Below are 21,648 nucleotides of genomic sequence, written 5' to 3'. Positions count from 1 at the left end.
ACCTGAGCCGAAGGCAGAGGTTTAACCCACTGAGCCACCCAGGCGCCTCATCTTATCTGGGTTTTAACAAGCTCTCCAGACAGTTCTTAAGCATACTGCTTGAAAATTCGTCAGGCCAGTGGTTCTCAACTGTTGGTGTCGGGAAGAATCACCTGGAGATCTTGTTATATCTTTTTATATCTGCTGGTTCCTGGGTCCAGAGATTAAGATTCCTTACATGTAGGTGATATTCACAAACCACAGTTTTAGCAAGCTTCCAGGAGATTCCAAGATAGATGGCCCAAGAACTCATTTATGAAATGCAAAAAGAATGGAAGAAGAATTGATTTTCAAACTCTATTGGTCATGAATATCACCTGAGAAATGTGCCAGAATGTGGTTTTCTGAGCCCCACTTCCAGATGTTCATAATGGATTAAGTCTAGGATGGGGCCTAGGAAACTACATTTTATTTTACTCTTTTCAAAGATACTATCCAATTTTGTTAGTATAGATAAAATTCGTTTACCACTTAGAACCTGCATTTTAAACAATCACCTCAGCTAATTCTAGTTCAGGGGGTTAAGAGATCACATTTTGGACAATGCAGCTCCAGACAGGAAGGTCTCTGAGGACAGACGACAGCTTTCAAAACATCTTGCTACACTAGAGCTACAGCCTCAATATGATAAAATGGGATTAACTGGGGTGGTTGACAAGTCCAGAACTTGAATCCAGTTTGTCAGTACATTGGTAAAAAAAAATGTAGGAAATGTGGTTTAGCTCTAGTCAATGTAAAAAATAAAAAGGAAGAAAAGTCAGTGTAGTTTTATTCAGTGATAGGTACTGAGAAAGTCAAAGCAGCTCTAGGCTTACTTGACAGAAACATTGTGCCTAAAAAGAGGGAGGTGATAGTCCTATGGTTATATCTGGTGTTCTGATTATGCCTAGAATATTTTTAGTTCTAGAGGCCACACATTACATGGATACACCTTAGTGGGAACTGAAACTAACTTTTATTAAGCATTTACTGTATATCAGCTACACAATTATTAACCTATTTGACCTCATCGTTGAATGTTCACAATGACCCTGTGACATGTAGATAAGACCCATGTTAAAGGTAAAGATGATTGAGACTGCTAGAAAGGGGGAGGTAACTTGCCCACTGATTTTCTACTTCTCTCCAGAATAACTGGTTATCTCTTTTGCCCCTGGTGCCTGTAGTCTGGGAAGGCTCCATGCTGCACGATTCTCATGATGACTATGGCAGAATGTTGAGACGTCCCATTGTCAGCCCTGTGCTTATCAGGAGATGGTCCTTTGTTACATGGGAACCAAACCACCCAGTTTCCAAGTTCAACATTTCCTCGTGGAACGATTCCAGCACAGTGTTGGGATGACTTACTGTTTGCTTTGTGTCTCTGGTATGTGCCTGGTGTAATATTTACCAACTGGTCAGCTTTGTGGACACAAGAGGCTGTGAGACTGTCTGTGTTTGCCCCCGCTCTGCTTCCCGGCGGGGCCTGTTTCCATGGCAACAGTCTTTCCTGTCCACAGCCTCGAAGGGATGCATAAAAGAGCACACTGTTGAGTACTGCTGTCTGGACCCTAATGAGGTTGGATTTTTCTCTTGGATCCTTAACAAGGAAAGAGGAGTAAGTCTTTCTCTTAAGCATTCCTACTGTATTTTCTTGTGTCCTGAAAGCGATCCTTTCAGCTTTGTGTTTCTAGCTTTTACATCAGCTAGGGAGTTTGATTTTGTGATTTGGTAAGGCGTTGGAATTTCCTCCCCAAAGGACTGTCTTTTTGCAGCGTAGTAATCTGAATTGGGCCTGCCAGGTATTTTCCTTCCTCCTAAATGGCTCTCCCAAGTTTCCTTTTTCTGTTTTGTTCAGACCTAAAGATTTCTGATTTAGAAAATTGTAATGGCCCTGAATGCCTGCACAACACATAGCTTTACCAGGCCCATCTACACCCACTCGGGGTGTTTCTAAACCCTCATCCATTGTACTGAATTTCTTCTCTGCTGGACAACATCTGATGACTGTCTCCTGCTAGACATGAGCCCCATGTGCCTTATGATGCCACTCAATGTTCTCATGCTTGAATGGGCCAGCACTGTCCAGTAGACTTATAATGTCTAGTAGACTTATCACCTTAATTTTCTAGCAGGCACATTAAAATAGTAAAAATAAGCCGGTGACATTACTGTTAATACATTTTATTTAGCTCAATATATCCCAAATATCATTTCTACAAATAAACTGCATAAAAATAATAAATTGTTTTACTTTCTTTGTTCTGACTGAATCTTCAAAATCCACTTTGTCTTTTGTACATGTGGCACATCTCAGTTTGGACCAGCCCCACCTCAAGTGCTTAGTGACTAGTGTACCAAATCTAGCCCTTGCCTCCTCCTCTAGTCTCCTTCTGTTCCAGCTTCCCACTCTCCCCAAGTCTGCCAATCCACTAGGCACACAGAACCCTTGCCATCCTGTGAACTCTTCATGCCCTTGTGACCCTGTGCCTTTGCACCTGCCCTTCCTGTTGATTGGCATTCCCTTCTGTACCTGAATTTCTCTGCATCTTTTAAATCTAGATCCAGTGGTTTGTGAAGTTATTTTTCCTTACGCCCTTTCTCTCCTCTCTGTCCTCTTTCCCCCTCCACTAGCACTTTGTGTCTCCAGTATAGCCCTGGATGCACTGTACCATGATTATTCGCTTAAAGTTCTTCTCCACTGTGGCAGGTGGTCGTAATGGCAAGGGCATGCACTGGCTAGTTCTGTGGCTCCCATGAAACGTTCGAGGGAGGAAATGAGCACACCAAAGGCTCCTTGATGCTGGGATCTTCCAGTTTCTCTTCGAGGAGAGGCAGGACCACACTCAATGGCAAATTATCGTTGTCCCTCGGCTTCTTAATATGCCACCCGCTCTGTCAGTCTACATTTTCATGCATTTTCTGAGTCAGACAAATACCCTCACATGAGTGCTATCCCACACCAAACGGCACTGAGACACGAAATAGGCTGCTCAAAAACACACACCACCTTGCTCATCCTCCCAAATGAAGTACAACATTATAATATTTGTCAAAAGTTTAAAAACAGTTCTATCTGGGGTAAATCAGGCTACCGTTCCACTCTCTTAGGTGTTGCAATTAGCTGTTGTAAAATCAAGGAAAGAGAATTATATTAGAATCGTGGAGCCAATGAATCAAAGAATTGCTCCCGTGTGCCTTTTGAGACTCAGGTCTGATGACAGCCTGTCGCGTCTCAGGCAGTATGTCATGCTACAGGTGAATAAGCACGGATGCAAGGTCAGAGAGACTTGGGTTCAGTCCTAGTTCAGCCACTTCCTAGCTATGGGAACTTGAGTAGGTTGGAGACTGGCAGGCTTTCCGTAGTGTTCTCACCTGTAAACTGGGGTGAATGGACTGTCCCGTCCCCTCTGGACTGTCCTGAGGGCTCACTGAGATGCTGTGTGCCTGAGAGGGAAATGCTAGGACATAGGTTGTGGCTTCTCCTTTGGCCACATTTATGAAAATCAGTCCTCCTTGATCTACAGTGGTCTGGGTGTAGCATTCCTTAGCTTTAAGACTTTCATAGGGCTAGGGGCGCCTGGGTGGCTCAGTGGGTTAAGCATCTACCTTTGGCTCAGGTCATGATCCTGGGGTGCTGGGATCGAACCCTGCATCAGGCTCTCTGCTCAGCGGGGAGCCTGTTTCCCTTCCTCTCTCTGCCTGCCTCTCTGCCTACTTGTGATCTCTGTCTGTCAAATAAATAAATAAATAAATCTTAAAAAAAAAAAAAAAGGCTTTCTGAGGGCTGAGCTGAGGATTTCTTAAAGATTAAAATTCCTGGCTTTGTTCTCTAGAGTCTCCATCGGGTTTTGCATTTGGTGACATCTAGTGGTTCGATATGGTAGTTGTCAAAGCTGAATGCAAAGCCTCCGATTTGTTCTACCTTCCTGGATCGATCTACTTTCCCCATCCTTCCCTCTCAGGAGAGTCTCAAAAAGCTGCCCCTACCCCACCCCAGGTTTGCCACTTTGGTGTCTCTGTTCTCCATCTCTCTAGAGTCAGGCGACAACATCTGTCCTCCAACATGTCCCAGCAGTCAATCCTAACTGGTCCTGTCCTAGCCTCTCCTCCTGCTACAATGACAGGAATGAAGGTTTTGGCCAGATGATTGACAGTTCCCCCTGCCTGAAGTCCCACGATCACCTCTGCATTTTAGAGTCATTCTTCATGGATCACCTGCAGCCATCGACTTCATGAATCACTCCTGCTCTGCCCAGGCCAAGCCAGGCACCGCTCCTCTGGGAGTTCAGAACATTTCTTATTTCCCTTTATTCTAATTTTTCATCTACTCACTCAGTCAATGCTATTTTCTGAAAACCCACTACATATCAGGGACTTATTGCATCGAATTGTTGTGATATTATTCACATGCCTGTGTCCCCCGTAAACAGTGAAATCTGTTTCCCTACTTTCTCTTCATTCTCTCTTTCTCTTTTATATTCCAGGGGCTAACACACATCTGGCACACAGCATGTTCTAAATAACAATTTATTTTAATATCTTTTAACGGGTTTGTACACAAAAGAATCATAAATGCTGAAAATTTCAGTCCCCTTGGCACTCGGGTTGGGTAATATTTTGGGCCAGTTGAAGCTAGCCTAGTACCCTTCAAATTAAACCCCAACACAAATCTGTGGCTAGTTCGACTTAAGACACTGTAGCGGGACGCCTGGGTGGCTCCGTTGGTTAAGCAGCTGCCTTTGGCTCAGGTCATGATCCCAGCATCCTGGAATCGAGTCCCACATGGGGCTCCTTGCTCGGCGGGGAGCCTGCTTCTCCCTCTGCCTCTGCCTGCCATTCTGTCTGCCTGTGCTCGCTCTCTCCCCTCTCTCTCTCTGATAAATAAATAAAATTAAAAAAAAAAAAAGACACTGTAGCAAACTAAGTAACTGGGTAGTTGGAGAAAAAGTACAATGGATTTTTGGGGAGTACAAAGCTAAAAAAATAGGAAGTGCTTATACAAACTTTGGCCATTCAATTTTCCTTGCTTTTAAAAAATATTAAACTCCCCTTAGACAAATGCAGTGATTCCCAGGTTGTTTTTTTGTTTGTTTGTTTTTAACTGTGCTTCAGCTGTAAAAGCCCTGAGAACTTCCAGTATTTTTAGGTAACTTATAAATTGTATGCTTCAGTAATGCTATTTTCATTAAAAGGTAGACAAAAAGAAAAAAATTTAAATAATGAGAAAAAAGTAAAGAAGTAGGGGTCTAATACTCTCCTCCTGTGCCTCAGGGAATCATGTCCATCCCCCTGACATCTGGAATCTTCTGCCATTTATGCCCGTTGCTCTGATACAGATTCTCTTTTTTACTCACACCTCCTGAACATGCTCCGGCTGTCTCTTCTTCCTGCCTTGGTTTGTGACATTCTTTCTTTTTGGAACTCTCTTTTGTCCTTGCCCAGAGCCAACCACATTTGAAGGCTGGCTCCAGATTTTTCCATTTCAGAAAACTTTAGGGAAACTGAGTCCCAAGAGAACAGGTTAGAGTGCAGCTGGTAGAGTGCAGGGAGGAAGGAGATAGACCCAGATTTCCCAACTGAGCATTCATTCGTTCAACAGGCATTTATTGAAGACTTGCAGGGTGCCAGGTTGGAACCTGACTCTATTCTATTCTAGCAAGTTCTCTCTCAAAGTTTGGCAAGCCAGGATTTAATGTCCCTTGTAGTAGTTGGAAGCTGGGATGATCTTTGAAGAAGTCATGAAGTCAGTTGGATTTCATGTCATCATCTGGTTGGGTAAGCTTGGTCTCTTGAATCAAACCTATCTTGATTTAAATCATGCCAAAATGGCCAGCCTTCCATATAGCTTTAGGCAAGAGTTTACTTTTCTGAGTCTCGGTTTCTTCATCTGTAAATTGGAACTCCTTATGTCATAGGATTGTTGTGAGGTTTAAATGAGATAATATAAGTAGAATGACCTACGTGCCCCGGTTCACCTGGGGTTTCCTGATTTTGGCTCTGAACATCCTGCATCCTGGGAATCCAATCAGTAGAGTACAGCTAGAATGGTTGATCACCCTAGAAGTAGGGAAGCTGCCTGGAAATTCCCTATGGTGTAGCAAGTGCTTCATGAATGCTTGTTTCTGTCTCCTGCTTCTCTCTTTGGACTTCTATTTTCTTACAGACTTGATCCCTCTTTCTTTGTCAATTCAGTGAGGTTTATTGAGTGCTTGCTGTGTGCAAAGCTCTAGGCCATGCTCCAGGGATATGGAGGGGAACATAGCAAGCCAAGCTCACCTTCCTTCCGGTGACAGACAGTTTCTGACCTGACTTGTACGCTTGGAGCCATGGCACTTTATGATAAACTCTTAAAAATTCTGGCATTGTTTGTCCTTACATTTTCCCTATTCCTCACTAGAGTATCTCTGAGGACTGTTACAAATGCCCTTTCCTCAACATACATTTGAGAACTACAAGAGCACGGGAAATGTGATGAAGGGGATAGAAGGCATGCTAGAATTTAACAGGCTGCCAGACCATGACACAAATGGACCCTAAGCCCTCTGGGAGCCTTCAGAAACCTTTTGGGGACGTTGTGTCCACTCATTGTGCAGAGGGGGCAAGCTGTGGCCTCTGTCAGCATTCCTGCTGGGTCCCTTGAGGAGCCCTCCTTGCTGATCTAATAGATCATGGCTAGAATTCTACCAAGGAATGGCCTGGAAATCTTCACCATTTGAGGAAGCATGTAGACTGCCAGACACAACTCTGGTCTGAGCAAAGCAAAGTGTAAATTGGTTTTGGCCACTGAAGTTAGAAAAGGAGTAGTTAGGGAACAGCCCTCTTGGGAAAATGGCCATCCCTCTTTGGAGGTGTAACTTCGTCAATAGTTCTAAATGGTCTGTGAGTGGAGGGCCCAAGTATAAATCTAGAGGGATGTGTGTGTGTGTGTGTGTGTGTGTGTGTGTGTCTATGGGGGCCTCTGCTAGGTAGCACAGGACACTGTTAAAAACTCAGCATTGCATTCAGTCCTGGCTCCACCAGTATATAGCGTGAATCTTGGATAAGACATCTAGTACTTCATTTTCTCCATCTGTAAAATGGGGATAGCTTATAAGTTTGTTGCAAAAACCAAACTACCTTATTTCATGATTGGACAATTGACATTTTATTTCATGATTGGACAACTTACAATTCAAGAGCATCTTTCCATCAACAATGTGGTATTAGTTTTAGGGCTGTTGTAAGAAAGTCCAAAAACTTGAGTGACTGAAACAACGGAGATTTATTCTATCATGGTTCTGGAGGCTCAAGATCCAAGATCAAGGTAATGGCGAGGCCATACTCCCCCTGAAAGCTGTAGGGAAGGATCTGTTCTGGGAGTCTCTCCTAGCTTCTGGGAGTTCGTAGGCTTGTAGCATCCCACCTTAGACCGTCATATTGGATTCTTCTTTTTGGGAGACCAGTGATATTGGATCAGAGCCCCATCACAGTGTGACCTCATGTTAACTTCACTGATTACATCTGTAGTCACCTTAGTTCCAACTAATGTCACCTTTTGAGGTTAGAGCTTTGGTATCTGAAGTTGGGGAACACACAATTCATCCTTAACAAGTGTCTAACTTCTTTTTAAAAATTTTGGTTAATGTCTCTTACAAGTGACGGCACCTTAGACTCAGTTGAAATAGAGTGAATCCATAAATAGCATTTAGCACAACACCTGCTGTGTAGTAAACACTCAATTCATGATAAAAATTGTTGTTATCCCAATAGTGAACACATTCTTTGTGCTTCAGTTTTATTACCTATGAGATTGGAACAAGAACACCTACTTGGCAGAATTCTCGTCATACTTAAGTGAGGCATTACATATGCATGCGCCCAGCGTGTGCTCTTGCACTCAGCAGAAACCCTGCCCGTGTCCTTTCCTTTCTTCTTTCACTGTGTCTCTTCTGGTGTCTGTGCGGTGTCCACAGTGTGTGGCTTAATTTTAGCACCCAGTGAACCTGTTGGATGAGTGAAGAAGTGAATGAATGGTGAGCTCAGCAATTGCATTAACTGACTCTCTTTCATTTGGAAATAACAGGAATGCAACTTACACTAGCTCAAAGAGGGGACTATGTTGGCTCAAGAAACCAAACTACAAGAGTAGGGATGGGGCTGGCTTCAGTGATGGCTGGGACAGAACACTCACACAGGCTGGCGGGGGTCACCTCGGCCTCTCTCTGCACGAGGGCTTCATCTTCTCTTTCTGAGTGCAGGTTCCTTCTGCACCATGGGGAGATAGCTGCCAGTAGACCCTTGCTCTCATCCTGAGAACTCCCTAGTCAGAGCAGAAGGCTTGCCCTCTCTAGATTTTGCCGGAAAAATCCCAAGAGAGGACTCTGTTTGGCCTAGAGTCTGAGTTGGGACTAGAGGGATGCTTCTCTCCCCTGCAGCCCCAAACACGTGGACTTGGAGGTTAGGACTCACTTCCCCCAAAGACATAGCATGACGATGGCCACTGGGGAAATGTGTGCTGAACAGCACCCTGACCAGTGCCACCCACAGCAATGAGGACTGGAAAAATTAACATGGGTGAGAAGACTTCAGAGACGTCAACAAGGAAATTCTGGTAGCTAATAGACATGACATGTTTATTTATTTATTCAACAACTTTTTATTAAGTGGCTGTTCCATCCCAGCCTGTCGACCCAACATGCCTGTTAGTTTTTGTGATTCCTTACAGTCCTGTTGGGTGGATGGAGTGAGTACCCACACATGACCAGGGAGGAAACCCAGGTGTAGAGAGCCGAAGTCCCTTGTCCCAGGTAACAGGGAGAGTGAGCCATTGAGCTTGAATCTGATTCAGAGTCTGAATCATGGCTGCATTACCCATTAGTTGTGACCTTGGGAAAGATCCTTGACATGTGGGTGCCTCAGTTTCCTTAGTTTTCCTCAGTACTAATAGGGGGATTTTTATAATTCTTAGGTTCCTAGGGTTTAGAAAATTGACAGTCTGTGAACAGGGCTTGTTGTGAAATGTGGCAAGTGCTTAATATACAGCATATCACCTATTACTGTTGTTAGTAGTAGTAGTCTTTGGCTATTATTTCTAAATCCCCTGTGCTTTTTTCAGTGCCTGAAAGTGTTTTATGTAAACAGCATAGAAGACACATTGCATGAAAGCCCTGGAGGAAATTTTACTAAGGAAAGGCATTCTAGGAAGGCTTTCTGGGGGAGGAGAGAACCCAGGTGCTAGAAGGAGGTAGCTAGTCTCCCCTCTGCTGTTAAGCTGTCAGGTGCTCAGTGGCCTAGGCAGGAAGGGCCCTGGTAGGTCTAAGACTTTATTACGCTCCTAAAGGAGTGGGGGGGCCTGCATACCTCAGGCCCTGAGATTGAGGACTCCCTTGTGCCTTTGCTGGGGGCTCCATCTCCCTCCCTACTGTAGGGCTTGGTAGGGACAGGACTGTGCCCTTTTTACCCCATTAAGCTCCTCTCTATTAACATTGGTCAGTCTTAGCGCTCCTGCCTAGAGTGACTTACCATGGGCCTGAATGTTCCCTCCTGCAGCCGGAAGTACCTGGGAAACAAAGCTGGAGGCAGCCGCAGGGAGCAGAGGGTAGGAAAGCTGCTCAGCAGACAGGAGGCAGGCTCCCTTGGTCAGGGAGTCGTCCCTTGGTCGGGGAGTCTGTGGGCATGTCAATACCCCTTTCAACTCGCTCCTCTCCCGGTCCCCTCACATTCCAAACCCAGGCTCATCCTCTGCATCCCGTCTGGGTCCTTCCTTCCCTCCTTCATTTCCCCCCTCTCCTCCTCCCCCGTCTCCTTACTCTCTTTCTTCTTTCTCCATCTCCAGCGTTACTCCCGTTCTCTTCTCTCTCCCTCCCATCCCTGCTGATCTGACCATTCAATTTCCTGCTCCGTGACTATCTGGAGTATTCAGTTACTGGAGGCAAGAGAAGGCTCTAGGTCTCCCTATCCCTGCCTCACTTCCGGGGGGTTTATTATGTCCCCTCTCAACTCTGCCACACTTGCTACGGAGCCAGAGGCCATGAAAACAGCCCTCCACTGTCCTGGGAGCTCCTAGCAACCTACTGTGTTTCTGTGCGTTTTGACAAGTCCGCACATGAAAGGATCACGGGGGAGCGAAGTTTTCTAATCAGATCCAGCAACAGACAAGAATGACCAGAAGACAAAGGCGGGAGACAGGCAGAACGGATGGGACTGCAGACGCAAGACACCATTCAGCTGCCTGGCTCCACAGAAGCTCCTCCTGTGTTTACCAAGGATGGAGGAGCTGCATCATGGTGTTTCTAGCCTTCCACATACCCTGTGCTCCGCTCATTTAATCAGTGAAGGTGTTTTTCTAACATCTCATCTGCTAATTAATGATCCTCTAGAGCAGATTGAAACAGAAGCCTCGGAAGTGCTTGAGCTAGCCTTGCTTCTAGAGTGTGGATCTCTGATTGGAATCCATCAGAGGCTGACTGCCCCACCCACCCTGGGGTGTGGATTCCTGATTAGGTAATTTTAAATGTTAATGAACTGCCCCTCAGGTAGAGAAAAACAACTTGCAAACTTACATATCTGTGTCTATAGCTTTCTCTCTGTGTTAGCTTGTAAGAGGTACTTTAAAGTCAACTAGAATTCATTCTCATTCTTATTGTTTATGTAGCTGGCAGAGGTTTGAAACCACAGACTCAGGTTTGATAAAATAACACATTTCCCTCCTCTCTCCCCTCCCCTCCCCTCCCCTCATTCATGAAGCTGCAGACTTTCTTCACAGATGTTGCTGATTTTTCAAGAAGGCCTACTTGTGTTCTAGGATTACCTAGATTACCACACTGCATTCAGCCGTGGTGACTCCTCAATCTCCTCTGGTTGGAGTTTCTCTGCCTTTTCTTGTTTCTGATGACATTGACAGTTTTGAGGAGTACTGGTCAGATATTTTGTTAGGATTCCCCTCAATTTAGTTTTGTGTGCCATTTCTCATGACACTGTTGCAAGAATGATCGCTTAGTGTGAAGTCAGGCTTGAACATCCCGGGAGAGTAACATTACCAGGCCTCTCTTTTTTCCCTTTCCATAGGGCATTCTTTGGAAGCTGGTCAGTGAATGGAGCCCTCACTTACCAGAAGGAGCTGGTTAAGGCCCACCTCCTGGAGGGAGAATTTTGGACTTCCATTATGTGGAATCATTCTGTAAAGGAAGATTTTTTTCCCCTTCTTATTTATTTATTTATCTATTCAGTTTATATCAGTATGGATTCCTACAATTCATATATTTATTTTATACTTTGCCTTGTAATCCATGACCGTGCCACATATTTTTGTTGTTGTTGTTGTTCAAATTGTTTCATGTCTGGCCACTAAGAGCTCTTTCAGTCTGGCTCCTCTCTCAATTTCCTATGGCTTTTGTAACAAATTACTTATAGCCTCAATGGCTTAAAATGATACAGGATTATCATCTTTCAGTTCTGGAGGTCAGAAGTCCAAAATGGGCCTCATTGGGCTAAAATCAAGAAGTTGGCTGCCTGGAGTCCTCTCTGGAAGCTGTGGGAGGGAATCTCTAGCCTTACCTTTTGCAGCATCTAGAGACTGCCACGTCCCTTGGCTCACAGCTTCTTTCCATCCTCAAAGCCAACAATCCCATCTCTCTGACTGCTGCTTCCTTCTCCGGTTCTGACCCTCTTACTTCCTCTATCATGTGGAAGAACCCTTGTGTTACGCGGGGCCCATCTCGAGAATCCAGGACACTCTCCTTGCTTTAGTCTGTTCCAGCTGCTATCACTAAATATCACAGACTGGTGGTACAAGCAATGGACGTTTATTTTCTAACAGTTCTGGAAGCTGGAAATCAGAGCAAGGTGCCGGCCCATCAGGTTCCTGATGAGAGTGCTCTTCTTGGCTTGCCGATGGCCCCTTTCTTGCTACGTCCTCACATTGTAAAGAGGATGGAAACTTCCTCCCGCTGTTTTCGTACAGGCACTAATCCTATCACATCAGGGCCCTGCCTGATTTAACCTTAATTTCTCCTTATAGGTTCTTTCTCTAAATACACACACACTGAGGGTAAAGGGTTCAACATAAGAATTTTGAGGAGGGGCACCATTAGGTCCATCATACTCTCTCTCTCAAGAGCTTCAATTTAATCACATCTGCCAAGTCCCTTTTGCCACTTAACATAGCATACACACAGGTTCTGGGCATTACAGCATGGATGTCTTTGTGACAGCCTTTATCTTGCCTGCCACAGCTCTTCTGTCCTTTTGGAATGCCCCATCAAGTTTCTCTTTTATTTAGTTAACCTAAATTACCCTCCAAACTTCCACTGCACTAGATATAGGTATGTTTTATCTCGTGATTATTGTGGCTTCTACCCTGGGGTCTTTCTAAGGTCCAGAATGGTAGAAGGGTCTTGGGTAACTCCCAAGTACTGGTCCATGCTGGTTACTCTTCGGTAAAGTCCAAAGTCCCAGCTCACTGGTCCAATGGAGTCTAGGGACTCTGCTGCCAAGTTTGGGGCCTGAGGTTGGGTCTATGGGTTGGGTCCAGTAAGTTGGTCTAGAGGCTGGATTCTACTGATGTCCCGTCACCTCTGGGTGTTGCAACTCTTGGGAGCATCTGAGAGCTTCTCTTTCATCTTCCTTGCTACTCTCAAGACAGAATGCCTGTTCCTTCCTTCCCCCCTTAGGGACATCTAGCATAATCATGACAATTAATTAAACTTTTTACAAGGTAAGGGAAAAGCTGTTGACTTTAAGCAGGGTGTGTTTTCTTCCAAAATTCTCTAAGTCAAGGAAATACATGTGGGAAGTGGGTGGACAGGAGAAAAATGAATGAAGGGAAAAAAAATACCATCTCAGTAAATTGGTCTTTAAGGGAAGGAAATCTTTTGGAAAATAAGCTTTAAAAAGGAAAAATCCACATGAGTGTGGGGGTTTTCCTAGCTTGGCTCAATGTTGTCAGGTGCTTGGGCCAGTTCTCAGTTATAGAGGTTGACCCTGGATGGGATTGTTCTAAAAATTGTGCTAGGGATCAGGTGTGGCACGGATGTGCGCATGGTGTCAAGAAGGAGATGTGTGTCACAGATGTCTAGAAACACGAGGCTCAGCAAGCTATGTGGAGTCACACGGGAGGACACCCAGGTCTGTCAGGAGGCAGGAGGAGGGAAAGATTCAGATTACTCGGGTTTTCACTGGAAGCAACAGGGAGACACAAGATAGGTACTCTAAATAAGCTGAGGACTAGATAGTATAGCGGTGGTCCCTTGTTATGGAGTAGCTGGCTCTGGGTGGTTTGCGGCAGGGGGAATACTGACGTGATGTGTGAGAATTTGATAAAGGACATGGTTGGGAGTGTAGGCTTGGCTTTAAGTTGACAGGCACCTTTAAGGCACTTACACTTACGGAGAGTTGTTTGCTGCCCCAGCAAATAGTGAGCCCTGGGAGATGTATCCTCATCTGGATAAAGGCTTCCAATGCCAGAGTGTCAAGAATATAGAACATAAGAAAATATAATCAATTTAGAAGTGCACCATGCAAGGGGTCAGCTGCCCACCACAGTCATAAGGGAGGAAGGAAAGTGGATTTTCTCCTAAGTGAGGTGGTGACTTTTCCTCAGGAAGATATTTGAATGCCCTCTTGTTTAGATGTTGAGTACTTGTGAAGCTTTTGTGGTTGCAAAGAACAGGATGTTTATCTTAGGAGTGTTAAGTCATCTTTTTTTTTTTTTAATTAGAACTTTTTTTTTTTTTTTTTTTGAGTAATCTCTACACCCAACATGGGGCTCGAACTTACAACACAAGATCAAGAGTAGCATGTTCTTCCGACTGAGCCAGCCCGGTGCCCTGCTAAGGCATCTTTGACATGAGATGAGGGTGACAGATCCGCTAACATGCTCAATTCTAAGATCCCAGGCCTTGGATGATGTCATTCTGCTCCATGAGACCCCATACTCTGCTCCCCTCCAGAAGGTAAAGGCACTCTATTTATATTCTATTATCTATTTATTTATTATTTTTGAGGGAGAAAGAAAAAAAGGGAGAGAGTGCATGAGCAGGAGAAGCAGACTCCCTGCTAAGCAGGGAGCCTGATGTGGTTAATCCCAGGACAGTGAGCCGAAGAGAGACACTTGACTGATTGAGCTACCCAGGTGCCCAGTTTTTTTTATGACTGAATAATACCGTCTGTGTGTGTGAGTGTGTGTTTACCATGTTTTCTTTATCCAGTCACCCATCAATGGACACTTCAGTTGCTTCCATCTCTTGGCTATTGTAAATAATGCACAATGAATGTGGGGGCGCAGGTATCTTTTTGAGTTAGTATCTTCATTTTCTTTGGATAAATACCCAGAAGTGGAACTGCTAGATCATATGGTGGTTCTATTTTTAATATTTTAAGGAACCTCTGTACTGTTTTCCACAGTGGCTGCACTAATTTACATTCCCACTGATAGTGCATGAGGGTTCTCTTTTCTCCAAATCCTTGTCAACACTATTATTTCTTGTCTTTTGGATAATAGCCATTTTGACAAGTGTGAGGTGATAACCTCATTATGGTTTCGATTGGCATTTCCCTACTAAATGGTGATAACTGAGTGTCTTTTCATGCTCCTGTTGGCCAACTGTGTGCTTTTTTATGGGGGGGAATATGTATCCAGATCCTCTGCCCATTTTTTAATTGGTTTGGTTTTTTGCTACTGAGTTGTATGAGTTCTTCATATAGTTTGAATATTAATCCCTTGGGTGCACTGCTAAAACCAGCAATGGGCATGCATGACTGAAGCTCAGTTGGGAACTAGTGCCAAACACAAACTTCACAATGATCCCCTCTGAGGGGCAAGAGGTTTGGGGCATTTATACACTAACTCCCGAGGGTTCCTGTAGGAAGGCTGCCCCCGGAGTTTTAATTCTTCAGAACCTCTGGCCTGCTGGGTATACTGGCAGCTTGACGGTCCACAGTTCTAGAAAAAAAAACTCCTGCAATGTGGTTAGAGGCCAGCAGGAGCCCATAGGATACAGATGGTATTCTGACAGTGTGTGCTTCAGGAGACCTCCAAAAGAAGGAGGTGGTCAAACACAGCTAGGAGTTCTCTGAATTCTTATCGTTTAGCTATGTGCACCTTGGGGGACCAGAGTCTCTGGGGTGGCTGTGGGCATCACACAGTGCAGGTGCTTTGGTCCTGAGTAGCCACTGCTTTCTGTTCACTTTAGCATTTTATTTTTTATTTGTTTCTTTTTAAAAGATTTTATTTATTTATTTGATGGTGAGGGCGGGGAGTACACAAATGGAAGTGGCAGAAGGAGAGGGACAAGCAGGCTCCCTGCTGAGCTGGGAGCCTGACATGGGCTCCATCCCAAGACCCTGGAATCATGACCTGAGCTGAAGGCAAACGCATTACCGACAGAGCCACCCAGACACCCCACTTTAACATTCTAAAACTGAAAGCATTCTCCTTTATAACCATCATTCTTATATGTCCATTTGGCCTTCACTGGCCCCCTCCTCCATTAAAAAAAACAAAAAACAAAAACAAATATAAACACTTATTCCAACTATGTCAGTATAAAGATCTATCTATCTATATATATATCTTGTAGTAAAACATTTCAACAACCTAAAAGTTCATTTTTATCTTTTTCTTTTAAAAGGAATTAAACATGTTCAGGTTCCTCTAAAAGTATCGCTGTGGGCCCTAGGCACTGCCTTGTGTCTAAGGCTAAGTTAGCCCTGGAGAAACGGGAGGGAAAGGTGACTGCTCTGTCTTGCCCTTACATCCTGATTTCCTGGTGGGATGATCCCTATGCCTGCCTCAAACGTGTGGGTGGAGAAACTCCCGGGGTGTCTCGTGGGAAACATGAAAAGATGCCCTGTCTCACACAGCAAACCCCCTGACAGAGTTAAGCTGCCTTTATGGAGCCACTGTTTCACTAGATGCTGAGGAATTACAAACCTTCAAAGACCTTGTTTGCAGGTTGGGGTACCACTCCTCCTCAAGGCATCTTTGAAATGCAAACTTGTTCTCTCCAAAGACCCAATGCATCTCAGCCTTTAAGATAAATGCTTTAAACTGGCAGCAAACCCACTTGAGTTTGGTGCCTGGCTTTCCGACCGATTAATCAGATCGATTGCTGGCTGTGCGTTTGCCTTCGTGGCCATCTCTCCCTTGTTGGTTCCATTTACTTTCTCCAGCCATCACCACGTGGGAGCTACCTCCAAATAAACAATCAGGGATTCCACACCCCAGGCCTCACAGGTGATGGCAAACCGTGCGCTTTCATGAGGAGCTGCCTGGCAACATGCTTTTGGGGCACCGCTGGAATTCCAGAGCCCTTCATTTCCGGTGGGTTTCAGGGTTTCCTGGGGAGGGGGCGGAGCCCTGATGTGCTCTTAGAGTGCGCAGATCCCCCAGCAGGCAGGGCAGGAAGGGCACATGGCAAAACGAATGCACACCTGCTCTAGGAGAATTCTCCTGAGGCAGCTGGCAAGGTGGCTTTGTTTTGGGAGAGCCCTTGGCATTTCTCGTCTGCAAAATAGTAACAGTAACAGGGGCTAATATTTATTGAACTCAAGAGTGTGCCAAGCACTGCTTTTAAGGCTTTGTGAGTGTTACCCTTTTAATCCTCATGGCAGCAGGCTGAGATTTAGAGAGGTGAAGAGACTCAGGCAAGATGAAGAACAAATGGGACCTACCTGCAACGTTCAAAGACAAACTGGACTCTGAGGTCATGCCGACTTAGAGTGGCCAACAGGGGTCACTGAAACTCAGTATTTTGAGATGGTGGATTTCATCATGTGTCCTGGTGGCCTTCACATTTTCCAAGTGTGGTGGAAAGTTCTAGTACCAATGTAGTGTCATGGAAGATAGACACTAATCAGGCTAGTACCAATGTAGTGTCATGCAGATAGACACTAGTCAGGCTGCCTGCATTTACAACCTGTTCTACCACTGAGTAGCTTTGTGATCTGGACAAGTAACTCCGTTTCTTTGTGCTTTACTTTCCTCATCTGCAAAATATGGGGAATCATAATATGGGGAATCATAGGGTTATTACAAGGATTACAAGAATTAGTGCTTGTAAAGCATTTGAAGTATATGGAAAAAACACAATGTAATTGTTAAAATATTTAATTATCCTTCATAAATAAACATGCAATTTCAGGAACTGAATCTAGTGGATGCCAGTGTCTTATATTAGCTTAGTCTGGTGGGTTTTTGAGGTCTCAGAATCTTGAGTGCAGAGGCTGTGGTTTTAATACCAAATGGAATAATTAGTTGTTACAAGCCTGGGAAGGAAGAGAGTCACATCCTGTGACATACTGTACTTCATTTTATTGAGCAATTAACACAAACAAATTCACAACTAACAGTGAAAATTAAAATGTAGGGTGTGCATTTTGTTAATGAGGATTTTCTTATTTTGAAAAAGAATGTTGTGCCTTAATTTAGTTCTTGTGAAAAGCTTCTCCTCCCTTGGCAGAGAGCCCCAGACCTGCTTATCAGCAGAAGGGCCTGCTACTTGAGGGAGGAGAGTCAAGGAGCTGATTGGCCCAGGTGTGGAAGGGTGCTTAATTCATACTCAAGCCTGGGAAACAAAAATCAGAGCTACAGTTAAAGAAAAATCACACTGGTGATTTTGGGAGAATCGAATGAAATGCTGTTAGAAGCCAGTAAGCAAAGAGGAACTTAGACATGTCTTCAAGGGCTTGGAAAAGTGCCCCAGGCCAGAAAGATGCTTTGGGAAAAAAAAAAAAAAAAGAAGTCACATGAGCCTGAGACTTTTCTAGAAATGATTATTTCCAAGTTAGTGCATCTGTTTTCCTTTTCTTGGGTACGTACCTTCCCAAGTAGTGGCTCCTGGCCTTGCTCTGGGCTGGAATGGGTCCCTAGCTGCTGTCTCCAGAGCTGTCCTCGAGTATCTCAGCACCTCCCATCCTGCTCCATGGCTGGCCTGGATTCTGCCAGGCTTGCAATAGATCGAGTGTGGTGCTTGGGTTTTATCTGGCAACCAAGCATGTTTTTATAATGGGAGGGCAAATAAAAGGGCAAGAGGGAGTCACAGAAGCATGGCCCACAGAGGAGGGCTTGCTTATGAGTGAATAAGAGGGTCATGGCATGCATTACCTGGTGGGGGAGTTGAAATTATTTTAAAAAGACCATTAAGAAGCCGATGAGGAACATGTTCTAAGTGCTGTGCTAAGCACTCCCATGACGAATGTTTCCAACAATTTATCATCTTTATTTTTAGGTAAGGAAACTGAGGTCCAAGGGGCTGTGGGTCAATCTCACCTGACCTCTGTGTACCTGGGATGCCTCTATATGTACAGAACACCAGGACGTGAAGTTAATAATGGGGGGGGGTACAAAAGGGAAGGGATGGAGGGAGCAATGGATACGAATAATGACATAATATTGATTATATTATATATTAATCATTAATAATTGATAACAGTAGCTCCTATTTATGGGGAAATTCTGATCTACCAAGGACAGTAATGCCAAACTTATCCTGGATGTCATATCTTTTGACCATCACAACAACCCTGTGAAGTTGGTGGCAATGATCCCCAAAGTTTTCTATCTGGTTGTGGGACAGTGGAACTTTAAATCCTGGACAGAAAAGTCAGCCTTTTTGAATAAATGGGTGAATAAACTGGGTGCCCAGTTACTGAGCACCTTGAACAACCAGGCCTGAGAACACACGTGCTGAAGAACTCTATTGATTAAGAAGATGGGTCCAGAAGCCAAGGAGGAAAAGTCATGACAGGGATGACTCTCATTCTCTGTGGGGAGAGTTTAAAGGACAGAGATCTCTGTCTGCTGAGATCAGCACTGAAACACCACTTCTACTTAGAGAGAGCCTATAAACTACTGGCGAGGTTGGTAATATTTATCACAGGCCCGTATGCGCCAAGTTCTTTATATACAGGATCGTATTTAGTTCTCATGATGGTCCTGCAAGGTAGATACCGTCTTGACTGAACAGAAGAGGAAACTGAGGCACAGAGAGGAGGCAGATATGGGCAAGTGATAGAGCTAAGGTTTACACTTACTCATCCCTAAACCCACATCTTCTGTGGGACCCCTCAGTTGCTCCCTAGCTCCTCTGTCTCCGTGCTGGCCTGAGAAGGCTGCCCCAGAAGTAGGGCTATTGAATGTACAGGGTGTGACTTTCTCTTCTTTTGTTGGACATGGCACAGCCATGGTCACCCAGATGCCTTGGAGCCTCACCGCAGGCCTCAGCCCCTGCTCTGGCCAGAGGGTTTGTTAGCTGAGCTTGTGCTCTGTGGGATGGTGAGTTGAACCCATGGGCCACTATCGTAAAGTGGCAGGGCAAGAAACAATCCACATTTCTCTGTGCTTCTAAGACAAATAAATCTTGCTTTACCCTTTTCCCTCTTGTTAGAAAGCGCAGGAAATTCAGTCTGGTTTATGTTTCAGGGCCTTTCCCCATCCCTGGGGCTGTGTGAGAAGCCCACGGAATTCACAAGGTCTGGAGGCTGTGGGAAGCTCCCCCCCCCCCCCCCACCTTGAGCATTGCTTCTGGCTGTCATGATCCCCATGAGCCTCTGGGATACTGGATATCCCCGGGCCCTTTCCTGAGAGTTTGGAAGCCACAGAGCTTAGGGTCGAGGCCCCCTGTTTCCACTTAGATCTTCTTGGGTGCTCCTGCTACCTCCAGGGTTGCTGCAAGGAAGAGAGGTGGGATGCTACCTTCTCTTCTATCTTCTTTGGTTGGGATATTTGACTGCTCCCCTGGCTGGGCCGCTGACCTCTCCTCTCCTCTCCTCTCCCTGGAGCTCTTCCATTTGTGGCCAATATAGCCACAAAGATATATATATATATATATATATATATATATATACACATACATACATACATATATATATATATATTTTATATTTTGCCTGAACCTGGACTTACAAAAACCAAAATGCACAAAAGTGAGTGCTGGGGGTGTTGGGACACCTGGGTGCTCAGTTGGATAAGCATCTGTCTTTGGCTCAGGCCATGATCTCAGGGTACTGGGATTGAGCCCCACATTGGCCTCTGCACTCACCAGGGTATCTTTTTCTCCCTCTCCCTCTGCCCTTTCTCCAGCTCATGCACTCTCTCTCTTAAATAAATAAATAAAATCTTTTTAAAAATGCTGGGAGCATGGAGGGAAAGTACTTCTCTCATTGTTTTGTTATAATCATACTAATCATATCTCCTTCTATATGTGAAGCCTGTGTTACATATAGCAGTATCATTATTTAATGATACTGCTGTGGTCATTGCATTTTGCAAACAGGGAAATTGAGGTCTAGAGGGATTAAGTAATTAGGGTGGGGTCACATAGCTGGTGCATCTCACTCTAGATTCAAACCGGGGCAGGCTGACTCTAGGACCCACACACTTAACTACTGTATGGACTTCATGTTGACAACATAGCTATGTAAGACGATTCTGCATGCCTGCTTCCCCCATTGGGTTGGGGACCCTCTCCATTCTAAATAACCTGTCCTCTGAATAGTTCCTAATTTGGACATGAGCTTATTCCTAACAAAGGTGCAAATGAGTGTCCTCACAGATTGGCTGAGAGTCCTGCAGGAGAGAGCATGCTCGACTCTGGAGGGGTGGGTGAGCGACGACAAAAACTGTCACACATTCTTTTTTTTTTTTTTAAGATTTTATTTATTTGACAGAGAGAAAGAGAGTGCACAGATCCACACAAGCAGGGGAAGCATCAAAGGCAGAGGGAGAAGCAGGTTCCCTGCTGAGCAGGGAGCCTGACGTGGGGCTTGATCCCAGGACTCTGGGATCATGACCTGAGCCAAAGGCAGATGCTTAACCCACAGAGCCACCCAGGTGCCCCAAATGGTCACACTTTCTTTCCAGCCCCATTTCCATGCCTTTGCAGTGTGACTGTAAGCTCCTCCCACTGACCTCTGTTCTTTTGTTCCTTAAATGTAGGCTAGCCTTGTGGTCTGCCACACGATGGGAAGCTGTGGAAGGGGTGGTGTGCCAGTTTCAGCCCAGATGTGTGCTTCTTCTCTTTGTCATAATGTTGCCACTGCCATGTTTACAAGCCCAGCGAGCTTGCCAGAGGATAATAGGCATGTGCCCCAATCCTTCCCATCACTCTAGCTGGAATCCCAGCCAGCTTCAGAAATGGAGCTTCCTCTTAGCCAGCAGCTGACTGCTGATGCCCTTGTGAATTGAGACCAGAAGAACCTCCCAGCAGAATCCAGTCCAAGTTGCCAACTCCTAGAACCATGCGCTAAATTCATGTTTCTTGTTTTAAGCCACTAACTTTTGAGGCAGTTGGTTCTGCACCAAAATCTCCCATGATACACTCAGCTTCAAGTCCCATGCATTCCTCCCAGAACTGGGTGGTAAGACTAGGGGCTCTAGATAGGGCAGATGAATTAGAGCCATATTTCTCCTTCTCCCATGTTCCATGGAAGCACACTGCTATGGATTTGTGCCACTGATACCCAACACTGAAATTGTATTTGTGAACACCTCAATAGAGGAAATGAACCTTCCCTGAGAGAAGTGATCCAGTCCAGCCCTGACACCAACTTGCCACGTGGTATTCAGTGATTTCCTTAACCAACCTGCCTGGCAGTTCCTTGCACATGTAAGAATAGGAGACTGGCACATGTACTTTTTGATTTCTGCCA

This window comes from Mustela nigripes, chromosome 2 (genome assembly GCF_022355385.1).
Source record: "Mustela nigripes isolate SB6536 chromosome 2, MUSNIG.SB6536, whole genome shotgun sequence".
Classification (NCBI taxonomy): Eukaryota; Metazoa; Chordata; class Mammalia; order Carnivora; family Mustelidae; genus Mustela; species Mustela nigripes.
This window is presented reverse-complemented; position numbering follows the sequence as displayed.